The sequence below is a fragment of the Chrysochloris asiatica genome, unplaced genomic scaffold (assembly GCF_000296735.1).
Source record: "Chrysochloris asiatica unplaced genomic scaffold, ChrAsi1.0 scaffold00572, whole genome shotgun sequence".
In the NCBI taxonomy this organism is placed as follows: Eukaryota; Metazoa; Chordata; class Mammalia; order Afrosoricida; family Chrysochloridae; genus Chrysochloris; species Chrysochloris asiatica.
In genome coordinates, this window is record NW_006409090.1 from 114,967 (window position 1) to 126,196 (window position 11,230).

Below are 11,230 nucleotides of genomic sequence, written 5' to 3' on the forward strand. Positions count from 1 at the left end.
TTCCTATAGGTCTAGTTTTCCTATGTAAAATACGAATTAAGCTGTTTAATTGTGTATATATAACTAGTCATCAAATCTACTTTATCATAGTAAGGAATTTTAAGATGGATTTTTTTTTTGAAATAGGAATAACTCATAAACTCTAGTTAAGCATGCTTTATTTTGGTTTTGAATAGTTGATGAGTATTTGACTGACTGGCTTTTATATAATAAGATATGATACTTAAAATCTTTACAAAATTGACAAGCACATTTATCAATCATTATTATGGGAAAGTGCCCTTCAGCCAGTTTTGACTCCTAGTGATACTGTATAGGATTTGAAGGAGCAGCTGGTGAGTCTGAACCACCCACTTCATTATTCAAACTGAGCTTGTGGTCCAGTTCGAGGACAAATGTGCAACTGACTCAAGCCAGTTTACATTGCAGTATCACAGTGCAATTAATTATAAAATATGGGAAGTGCTATTATAAACTAACTAATACATATAACTTCCTGAACTGAATATGACTATGTCTTTTTTACATTAAGAAAGAAATGAAGATTTGCTACTGATTTTATTCATATTTAAAATAACTAGAGAAGACAATTAAGGGATTTCATAGTGATACCATTTTTATTAAAGAAACAAAAATATGCAGGTTTTTAACAACTTTCTATGAGATGCAATGATTCACATTACAGGGATAAAAATAGAAAGCCATAAAATGTTTCCAACATATCGAAATGAAAGTACTTTAGTAAAAGAGGAAAGCACTTTACTGAAGAACTCTTATGCTCTTTTAAGTAATTTAATTTTCTCAGCAGTTTATGACAACCCACCTAAGACAATGCTATGAAATGTGGAGAATACAGCAAATAAAAATACATTTCTCTGACCAGCAAAAGTTCAATCAAGTGGAGTAATCAGAAAAGGGTTAAATAATAAAATAATACCCATTTTCTTAATTGTAAACTAAACTGCCTTTGGATGTTTTGCAACAGTTGACATAAATAAGGTAAAAGAGGCAGAATTAATTGATAATGAAAAAGAAAAAAAATAGTTAATAACTTTGAGGATTTGAGATATACATTGTTTAAAGGCCTCTGAAATGCAAACTTCAAATACTTTTATAGAATGAAAATAAAATGCATTGTAATGATAAATAATTATAATTAAACAAAAAGCAACTGAAATACACCTTCTTTTGAATTATTATTAAATTTTGTAGTAATTGTTGTTAAATGCTGTTGAATTGGTTCCAACTCATAGCGACCTTTTCCAGGAGCAGCTGATGGAGTCGAACCTCTTACCTTGTGCATCACATTCCAGTGCTGATCCTACAGTGCCATGCCAAAATTTTATCCATATAGCAATCTATCTATCTATATTTTTCAAAGTAAAATCATAATGTATATGTTATTTGCTAACTCTTTAAAAAATATTATATATTCACCATTATATTTATATTACATATGTTGCTAATATGCAGTACAAAAATTATTAACCAAATATATGGACCAAATGGATTAATGTATACATAAAATCATATTTAATAGGAATGTAATGATGCATTTAATTTAGTTATGTTGTTGTCAGGTGCCATCGAGTCGGAACTGACTCCTAGAGACTCCATGCACAGAAGAACAAAACAATGTCCGATCCTGGGCCAACCTCACTACCCCTGCCACACTTGAGTCCATCAGTGCTGCCACCTGGCCAATCCATCTCACTGGGGGTCTTCCTCTTTTTCTCTGACCCTCATCTTACCAAACACGATATCCTTCTCCAACGACTGTTCCCTCCTGACAATATGTCCAAAGTATGAGAGACGAAGTTTAGCCAATGAGCTTCCAATGAGCACTCTGGCTGCACTTCTTCCAAAACAGATCTATTGGTTCATTTGGCAGCCCATGGCACTTTTAGTATTCTCCCTCCAACACCAAAATTCAAAGGCATCAATTCTTAATTGTATCTCAATTTAGTTATACATTGCTATAAATACATCATTTTATATCATATAATTTAAACTTAAATTATCTTTGACATTGATAGACTAATTTGAAAGGTGCTGAAGTGTTTAATTGTTATAAACACTAACAGTATTTTGCAACAAATAATTCTGTGAGTTTTACTGATAAAGCTATTATTTAAAATTTCAATATATATATAGCAATAGAATTATAGGATAAAAACATGAAATATAACCTGGAAAAATAACTAAGTAAATGCAATGAAAGATATGTACATATTTGACAAGACCTGCTTTTCATATGCTTTGAAATACAGAGAAAGTAGTATACCAAACTGAACCACAATTATTTGTTTATACTTGATTATTTCTTTAAATCTTGTACAGATGATACCCAATCTTGAATGCATATCCTAACTACTTGAATATTTTAACTACTACTTGTTGTCATTGGTAAGTGCTGTTTTGTGGGTTCCAACTCATAGCAACCCTGTACAGGGTTTCTGTGGAGCAGCTGGTGGGTTTCAACTGCGACCTGTGCATCAAAGTCCAGTGCTGATCATACAGCATCACACCAGGACTCCTTTATTGATGTTGTTGTTAAGTGCCATGAGTTAGTTCTGACTATATGGTTCCCTAGGAGTAGCTGTGGTATGTTTAAACCACCGACTTTGTAGTTCAGCACATTAACCCACAGTGCCACACCAGGTCTATCAGGGGAAAGCAAGATACTAACTACTGGAGCTGCTTTAAAAATTACTGTTGCCTACATAGTTGTTACCAGTTGGGCTGATAGCCTCATGGTTAACAGATGGAAACTACCAGCCGTTCTGCAGGTGAAAGATGAGGCTTTATGCACGGGTAAAGATTTACAGTCTCAGAAACCCTACGCAGGGTCGCTATGAGTCGGAACCAACTCCACTGCACACCACCACCAAGTTCAGTTTGGAGATTCTAATTTAATAGCCTGGGAATCTGATATATATACTCTCTGGTCTTTTTAATGTTAACCTATTGTTTAGAACTACTGACGGGCATCTCTAGTGACACAAAGATACTGTGTTTTGTATTTTGGCAGTAGTTTACGGGGAAATTTTCATGTCCCTAGGCATTAGAGTGCAAGGAGCAGTTTTTCTTGCTGTTTGAAATAGTGGTGCTGGTTATGTGCCATGGAAAATAATGACCCTGTATCAAGGTTCTGAGGCTGTAAACCTTTACTGGTGCAGAAAGCCTCATCTTTCTGCAGTGGAGCAGCTGGTACATTCTAATTGCTGATCTTGCCATTAGCAGCTCAATTCATAACCTGCTGTACTACCATACCTCCCTGTTTTCAATGAACAAAATTTAACATTTATATTCTTTAAGTAACATATTTATTTTCATTTATTTTAGAACTATAATTGTAATGGAATGTTGTTATTGTTAAATGCCATCGAGTTGGTTTTGACTCATAGCAGCCCTGTATAGGGTTTCCAATGAACCAGTCTTGTAGTTTGCATGCCAGTGCTGATCCTAAAGCACCACAATGCAAGTGCCTAAATTCTATTTGTAGCTCTGTGCATCCATAGGACAAGCACTGGGCTGTGAACCATAAAGTAAGCATTAGCACTCACCTGCTGCTCCTTGAGAAAAAGATAAGACTTTCAGCTCCTACAAAGATTTAAAGACTCAAAAGCCCTATACAGGGTCTCTATGAGCTAGAACTGACACCACAATGACACTTACCAGCAACAACAAATTGTTTTAATTAAGCAATTAAGGATTTAAGTATTAACTTATATTTTGAACCCTAAATTTGATTTTCCTTCACAAATCTTGTTATTGTTCTTAAATGCTATCGAGTTGGTTCCAACCTTTAAAAACCCGGTTTCTGAGGAGCAGCTGGTGAGCTTGAACTGGCAACCTTGCAGTTCAAATGGCTTTGCAGTCTGGAGCATTAACCCACAATGCCACACCAGGACAACCCTTCAAAAATACTTAAGATCAATTGGTAATTGTGACTAACGTGGGTTTGAAAAGAAAAGCATCTGAAAACAGAAATGTCAACAGGTTAACATACTCAAGTACCATATTTTCACAAAGATAATACTCATGTTATATGTTTTTGTCAAAAGTGCAACACCTTTGTGCATTATTTTCCTATGTGTGTTATGCTCACTACATATGTCATCATGTTATTTGCAACAAGTGAAGTAGATTTCGATTGAATCTCTTTGACTAGGGAATACTGAATCATTTACATATTAAAAAAGTCTTTTAACACTGTCTAGGATATGCATAATCTATTATACACACAAACACATATGTGCACTCATACATATATGTATGCATGAAAGATATTAACAGAAAATGTACGTATTAAACTAGGCAACTATATATCTGGGGGCATTTTATTTATAACAGCAAAATTATTTTTCTACAAACAATATTTTAGATAAACCTGATATTTTTTAGTAATGATCTTTTTATCTGCTAAAACTGTGATGACCCTGTCATAAAAACTAAATAACATATTAATAGTAGTGATGATTGTATTTTAATATAATAGGCCACATTTTCAGCTACTTTAAAAAATAATTCTTTTAAAAGTTGTGTGCTCAAATATACTGAAAAATGATTTCTCAACTATTTGTTACCAAATTGCTGTTTGTTATTTATCAGAAAAGGAATATACATATATCATGTGAATAATATTTATTAGTTTATAAAGTTTAGATTATTTTATTTTCACCTTAAAATAAGCACTTCAAGAAGCCCTTAAACATCATAAATATTGCTAATAACTTTTTTTTTTTTCTCTTGTTTGGCAGCATATGTTTGGCATAAACAGTAGTAAAATGCTTTGAAGTAAGAATACACATTTCCAGAAAATCTTTCACAGGTGTTGAAACTGTGTGAGCCTCAGATGTTCTTAAAGATCTAAGACAACAGCATTTCTCTTCAATCCATTAAAGTTTGAAGAGCAATAGAACAGATGTTCATTCTTTTATTTAATATTTCAGACAGCTGCATAATGGCACTGTGTTGTTGTTTTATTCACTTCTTGTTTTATAACATTTAAAAACTAAACTTGGTTTAAGGTCATTTCTGATGACAGTTTGAACTTGACAGCTGTATAAATGATTTTGACACCTGCCAGGTAAGATGGAATTCTTGTTTTTCTTCTGCCCTGAATTGATGATACATGTTTTCAAAAATAATTTTGTTCTTCAACAAAGTCATAAAATTGAAATAAGTTAGTGAAATGTGTGTATTTGTAATGTGTGTACCTGTGTGTATTACCTGCCTTTCTAAATTACCAGCTCCCCAAAAGAAACATATATAATAGCTCTTTGTCCCCAAAGTAGTACAATATAAATGTCTCATATGTTAATTAAAATTAAGAGAGTTTACTTCATTCATATTTTATGAGCTATAAAACATTATTGCTTATAAAAAAGAATCCCCAAATGTTCAGTGTCACTCTCCCAAGAGGTATGTCAGATGGGAAGCACAGGTATATTAAACATAATCTGTGAAATAACCTTAAATATATTTGCTATTATTTAGAGATTAGTCTAAATAGTTTCATGAAAGACTTATGGGTTACCTAGCTCTTGTCTAGTTGGACTCTATTTTTATTTTGCCACATAACCCATGGATTTATTTAGAGAATTTAAATATATCTGGAAATGTTATTAGATCCTATGTGTATATGAATCTGGAGACTGTTATTATTAAGATTTGCTTTATACCATACTACATGCAACCAACTCCCAAGTCGCTCCTTGGGAACCTATATAGATCACTAAGAGTCAGAACTGGCTTGATTGCACTTAACAACTACAACATGTGTAGTAAAGATGAAAAAAAAAGAAACAAAACTGAATCTAAATGAGCATCAGGTATTGTGTTTTGCCTTAGGGACTATAGAAAAGAAAAATATGACAAGCCATGTTTTATCAAAGTCCTGTATGTATAATGCCAGTTTGGAGAACTTGGAAATATTTTCAAATGGACCTAAGCATGGTTGTAGCTGCAGTGCTCAGCAGTACTATCACAGATAGCTTCTTGCTTATGATGAGAATAAAAGGAAAGTATTAATCCCAAGGTCAGTGGTTCAAACCCTCCAATGAATCCTTGGAAACCTTATAGAAGATTACCATAAGTCGGAACAAGTTCAGTGGCACTTAACAACAAAAACAGCTATAACAACAATAACAACAGCAAAAAGGCCAACAACTATATGCATTGATCATAAGAGAAGTTGTGTTTCCTTAGCAACTGTCATTTGGGAAACAACATAGCTGGAAAACATTGCAGTAACTATTGATGTCTATCATCTTTTTAAAAATATATATGACTAAGTAATAGGCAGACAAAGTTTTAAAAAGTTGGCATTATTGTCCATTTACTATAGTTACAGAGAATATAAAAAAATAATTATATATATGGACTATCTTAATCTCAAACAATTTCATGAAATTAGATGGCTCAATCTCTGGTAGTGTAGTAGTTACAAATTGGGTTGTGAACTGCAAGGTCAGCAGTTTGAAACTACCACCTGTTCTATGGAAGAATGTTTAGGCTTTCTGCTCCCATAAAGATTTACAGCCTTGGAAACCCTGCACAGGGTCGCTATAAGCCGAAACCAACTCCAAGGTACATAACCAACCAACAACCATATCATTTGCCAAATAGTTATGAAAATCAATTAATATTCAAGGAAAACCAACTTGACAAAATTTGTGGTTGTTGTTGTCAAGTGTCATCAAGTCGGTTCTGACTCACAGTGACCCAGTACTGGATTTTTTTAGGACCAGTTGATGGGTTTGAACTGCTGAACTTAAGATACTTATTGTTGTTGTTAAGTGCTGTCTAGTAGGTTATGATTCATAGTGATCTTGTATAGAGCAGCTGATGGGTTTCAACTGCCAATCTTGTGCTTTGAAGTCCAGTGCTGATCATAGAGCACCATACCAGTAAACAAAGTACCAAATTGGAGGTCAGAAAAGACTCTGAATTTTGCTCTTAAACATAGAGAACCAAAGGCATCTGGAAGAAATAATGAAGTAAAAGAGTTGAACAGAAAATTTTAAAATCTAAGAAGACAAAATAAAGTATAATGAAATATGCAACCACTTGGAGTAAAAAATATAAATAAATAAAAGAAAGGACACATTCAACAATTCTTAAGATAAAAGTTTTAAATAAAAAATCAGGCCTCTAGTTGAAATACTGAAGGATTCTATATGAAAAATACTAAATAATGCAGAAAACCTCAAAAGATGGAAGGAATACATATATTCACTGTACGAGAAAGAATTGGTTGATGCCCAAACATTTCAGGAGATAGCATATGACCAAGGATCAATGGTATTGAAGGAAGATGTTTAAGCTGTGCTGAAAGCACTGGAGAACAACAAGGTTCCAGGAATTAAAGGAATACAAATTGAAATATTAAAACAAACAAACAAACAAAAAAACTGATGCAGTGTGTGACGGGTCAACTCATCTATGCTAAGAAATGTACACGACTACTGTCTGTCTAACTGAATGGAAGAGATACATAGCTGTGCTCATTGCAAAGAAAGAGGACACAACAGAATGCAGAAATCGATGAACAATATCGTTAAGATCACATGCAAGAAAAACTTCAGTGAAGATAATTTAAAAATGGCTGTAGTAGTATGCAGACAAAAGGCTTCCTGAAATTCAAGACATATTTTGGAGAGGACATATAACAAGTCATAGCATTGCTGATGTAAAATGGATCTTAGCTGAGAACAGAAAATTGAAGTAAGATGTCTATTTGTGCTTTCTTGACTTGCAAAGGCATTTGACTGTGCGGATCATAACAAACTATGGACAATTGCAAAGAGTGGGAATTTTATAACACTTTTTTTTTTAAATTTTTGCTCATGATGAACCTGTACGTAGACCAAAAGACAGTCATTCAAACAGAGCATGAGAGTACTGAATGGTTTTAACACAAGAAAGGTATGCATGAGGTTCAAATCCAGTTCACCATTCTTATTCAAATTGTAAGCTGAGCAAATTTCCCCAAAAGTGGAAGGTCACATCAGGATTGGAGGAAGACTCATTCACAACCTGAGATATGCAGATAATACAGCTTTGCCTGCTCTAAGTCAAAAGGACTAGAAATACTTCCTGATGAAGCCCAAAGACTATAGTATTCAATATGAGTTTCACCTGAATGTAAAGAAAACAAAATTCCTCTAACTGGACCAATAAAGATCAGAAAGAACGTAAAAAGGAGAGAAGAGTAAGAAAATAGAATAAAATTCTTCTTCATAATCTTTTGCATTGGAGTCCTGGCGTGGTGCTGTGGGTTAATGAGCTAGATTGTAATGTCAGTTTGAACCACAAGGTCGGCAATTCAAGCTCACCATCCACTCCTTGGAAACCCTATACAGGGTTGCTATGGGTAGGAAGTGACATGATGGCACATAGCAACAACAACAACAACAATCTTTTGCACTGTAACAATTAAACATGCTACAAAATTTGTAAAAATAATACACAGACATTTTCCCCAAAAAAATATATTTCAAATAGTAAAATATTACCAGTGAAAATAGTAAAGATTATAAGGATGAGAACCACCATGGACATAAGAATTATATATGTAATGAGAATTTTAATACAAATATAATCTGAGAAGCTGAGTTATATGAAGAAAAACGTGGCATCAGGATTGGAGGGTTAACAAACTGCAATATGTGATGATATAATCTTGTCAGTTGAAAGTGAAGAGGACTTAAAATACTTACTGATGAAGATCACAGACCAAAGCCTTTTAGTATGGATTGCATCTCAATGTAAAGAAAACAAAAATCCTCACCACTGGAGCAATAAACAACATCCATATAAATGGAGAAAAAACTGAAGTTGTCAAAAACTTCATTTTGCTCAGATCAACCACCAGCACTCATGGAAGCATCAGTGAAGAAATCAAATGATGTACTGCATTAGGCAAATCTGCTACACAAGACCTTTTAAAGTGTTGAAGAGCAAAGATGTCAGTTGCACTAAGGTACACCTGACCACAAGCCATGGTATTTTCAATAATATTATATGAATGTAAAAATTGGACAGTAGAAGAATTGATGCACTTGAGTTATGGTATTGGAGGAGAATATTGACAGTACCATGGACTTTCAAAGGAACAAATAGATCTGTGTTGGAAGAAGTATAGCCAGAGTGCTTCTTAGAAGCCAAGATGGCCAAACTTTGTCTCACATACTTGAGACATATTGTCAGGAGGGACCAGTTAGTGGGGAAGGATATCACGTTTGGTAAGGTGGAGATTCGGTGTAAAAGAGGAAGACCTCCAGTGAGCTGCATTGGCACAGTGGCAACACTAATGAACTTACAAGTAGTACCATTTGAGGTTGGCCCAGGACTGTGCAGTGTTTCATTCTGCTGTGCATAGGGTCCCTATGAGGTGGTACCAACTCAGTGGTATCTAACATCAACAACAATGAGAAATTAAGCTTGATTTCATTCTCTGAAAAAAAAAAATCACTAAAAGACCATTAGAATCTCTATTTATATGTTTGGTATGCAAATGTTTTAATAAAGTTCAGCATTTCAGAATAAAATATTTTAAAATTGTGTAATTTACCTCAGTAAGAAAATCTAATAAAAAACAACATGCATACCAAATGTAACAATGCTGGAATTAAAGGGATCCAATTTAAACATATTTAAGATTGAGAATAAGCTCTAAGGAAATAAAGACTGTCAGTAAAAATATCTCAAAATATAAGATGGCATTGAATAGTTTTCTAAAACTGGAGTGTTTTTCAATATGTGACTGGTGAATTCTAATATGCTATATTGTTAACTTTTTTAATGCAATCAAAATATGCAATTGTTTTAACTTTTAAATAACTAAGTAATATTAATGCAAGTTTGGGCTAGAATGCAGATAGGCATCAAAATCCACTAAAGTATATGTACAAGAAATAAAACAGTTTGTCAGTTTCTACCTTTTGGTTATTGTGAATAATTCTGCAATGAAAATTGGTATAAAGGTATTTGTATGAATTTTTCATGTCATTTAGGTATATACCTAGATGTGCAAAGGTTTTTTTGAGGAACTGACATACAGTTTGTCAGAACTGTACCATTTTGTATTCCTAGCAGCAATGATGAGAGATCCAGTATTCCTAAGTCTCGTCAATATTTGGTATTTTTTAAATTTATTTGTTTATTTGTTTTTATCTTTCTTTCTTTCTTTGGTTATTTATCTGTTTATTCATATTTGCTATCACTTGACAGCAATATTTTGATAGGTATCCTTGTCAGAGTTAAATGATACCTGAATGTGGTTTTAATTTTTTTTCTCTGATAGATAACGAAGTTGACCATATTTTTATGTGTTTATTGGGCATTTGAATATCCTCTTTGGTAAAATACCTACCTATTCAAGTCATTTGTCCATTTTTTATTATGTTATGTGTCTTCATGGTGTTAATTTATCAAAGTGCTATATATTGGTTGCTTATTAGATACCTAACTGATAAGTTTTTTCTAAAGGTAGTCTGATTTTTGAATAGTGTCTTTTTTTTTTTTTTTACTCTGTTCGTTGTGAATTGAGTGATAGTTTACAAGACAGATCATCAGCCACTTTACACTCAACTAATCATACTTTGTTTCATTTCAGTTATCACAGTCCCCACCGTGCACCATTTGTTAACAGTATTCAGTCCCCCTGACTTTTTTTTTTTTTTTAAGTTACATGAAATACTCAGAAAATGCATATTCACTTAAATAACAGAAGGACACATTTTGCAAGCCAGCCTGTTGCCTGCTGGTGCACGGCTTTTCCCCTTCTATGGGTCTAGAATCCTCAGCAGCTGTATCTTTCTATGCCATTGGCTCTACTGTCATCTCTGGTGTCACTGCTTTTCTGGCTAGGATCCAAAACACTACTCATGCTCTTCCCTCTTGATTGAATAGAGTCCTAGGGTACTCTATTCTTGGAATGACAGATTAACTACTCCCACTTTATGTTTCACATCTTCTACCTTTACAGTTGTGACAATCAAAATTAATTGTGGTAACAATTACTCACTATTGAATCAAAAGCATCCTATAACCATCCTCTTCCATTTCTTTCACCAAACCCATATAGACAAGATGAAAATTATTCAGTGGGGATTCTACACTATCCCACTCATTATGAAATTAAGTTGTCAGGTGGCATCGTGTCGGAACTGACTCATAGTGACCCCATGCACAGCAGAACGAAACAATGTCCGATCCTGGG

The 11,230-nt window shown here is 33.8% G+C and overlaps 1 protein-coding gene across 1 annotated transcript in view; it reads left to right on the forward strand.

The window, feature by feature from the left end:
• Positions 1 to 11,230, forward strand: part of LOC102824457 — an 80,405-nt gene that overhangs the window by 39,215 nt on the left and 29,960 nt on the right. The window lies entirely within an intron of this gene.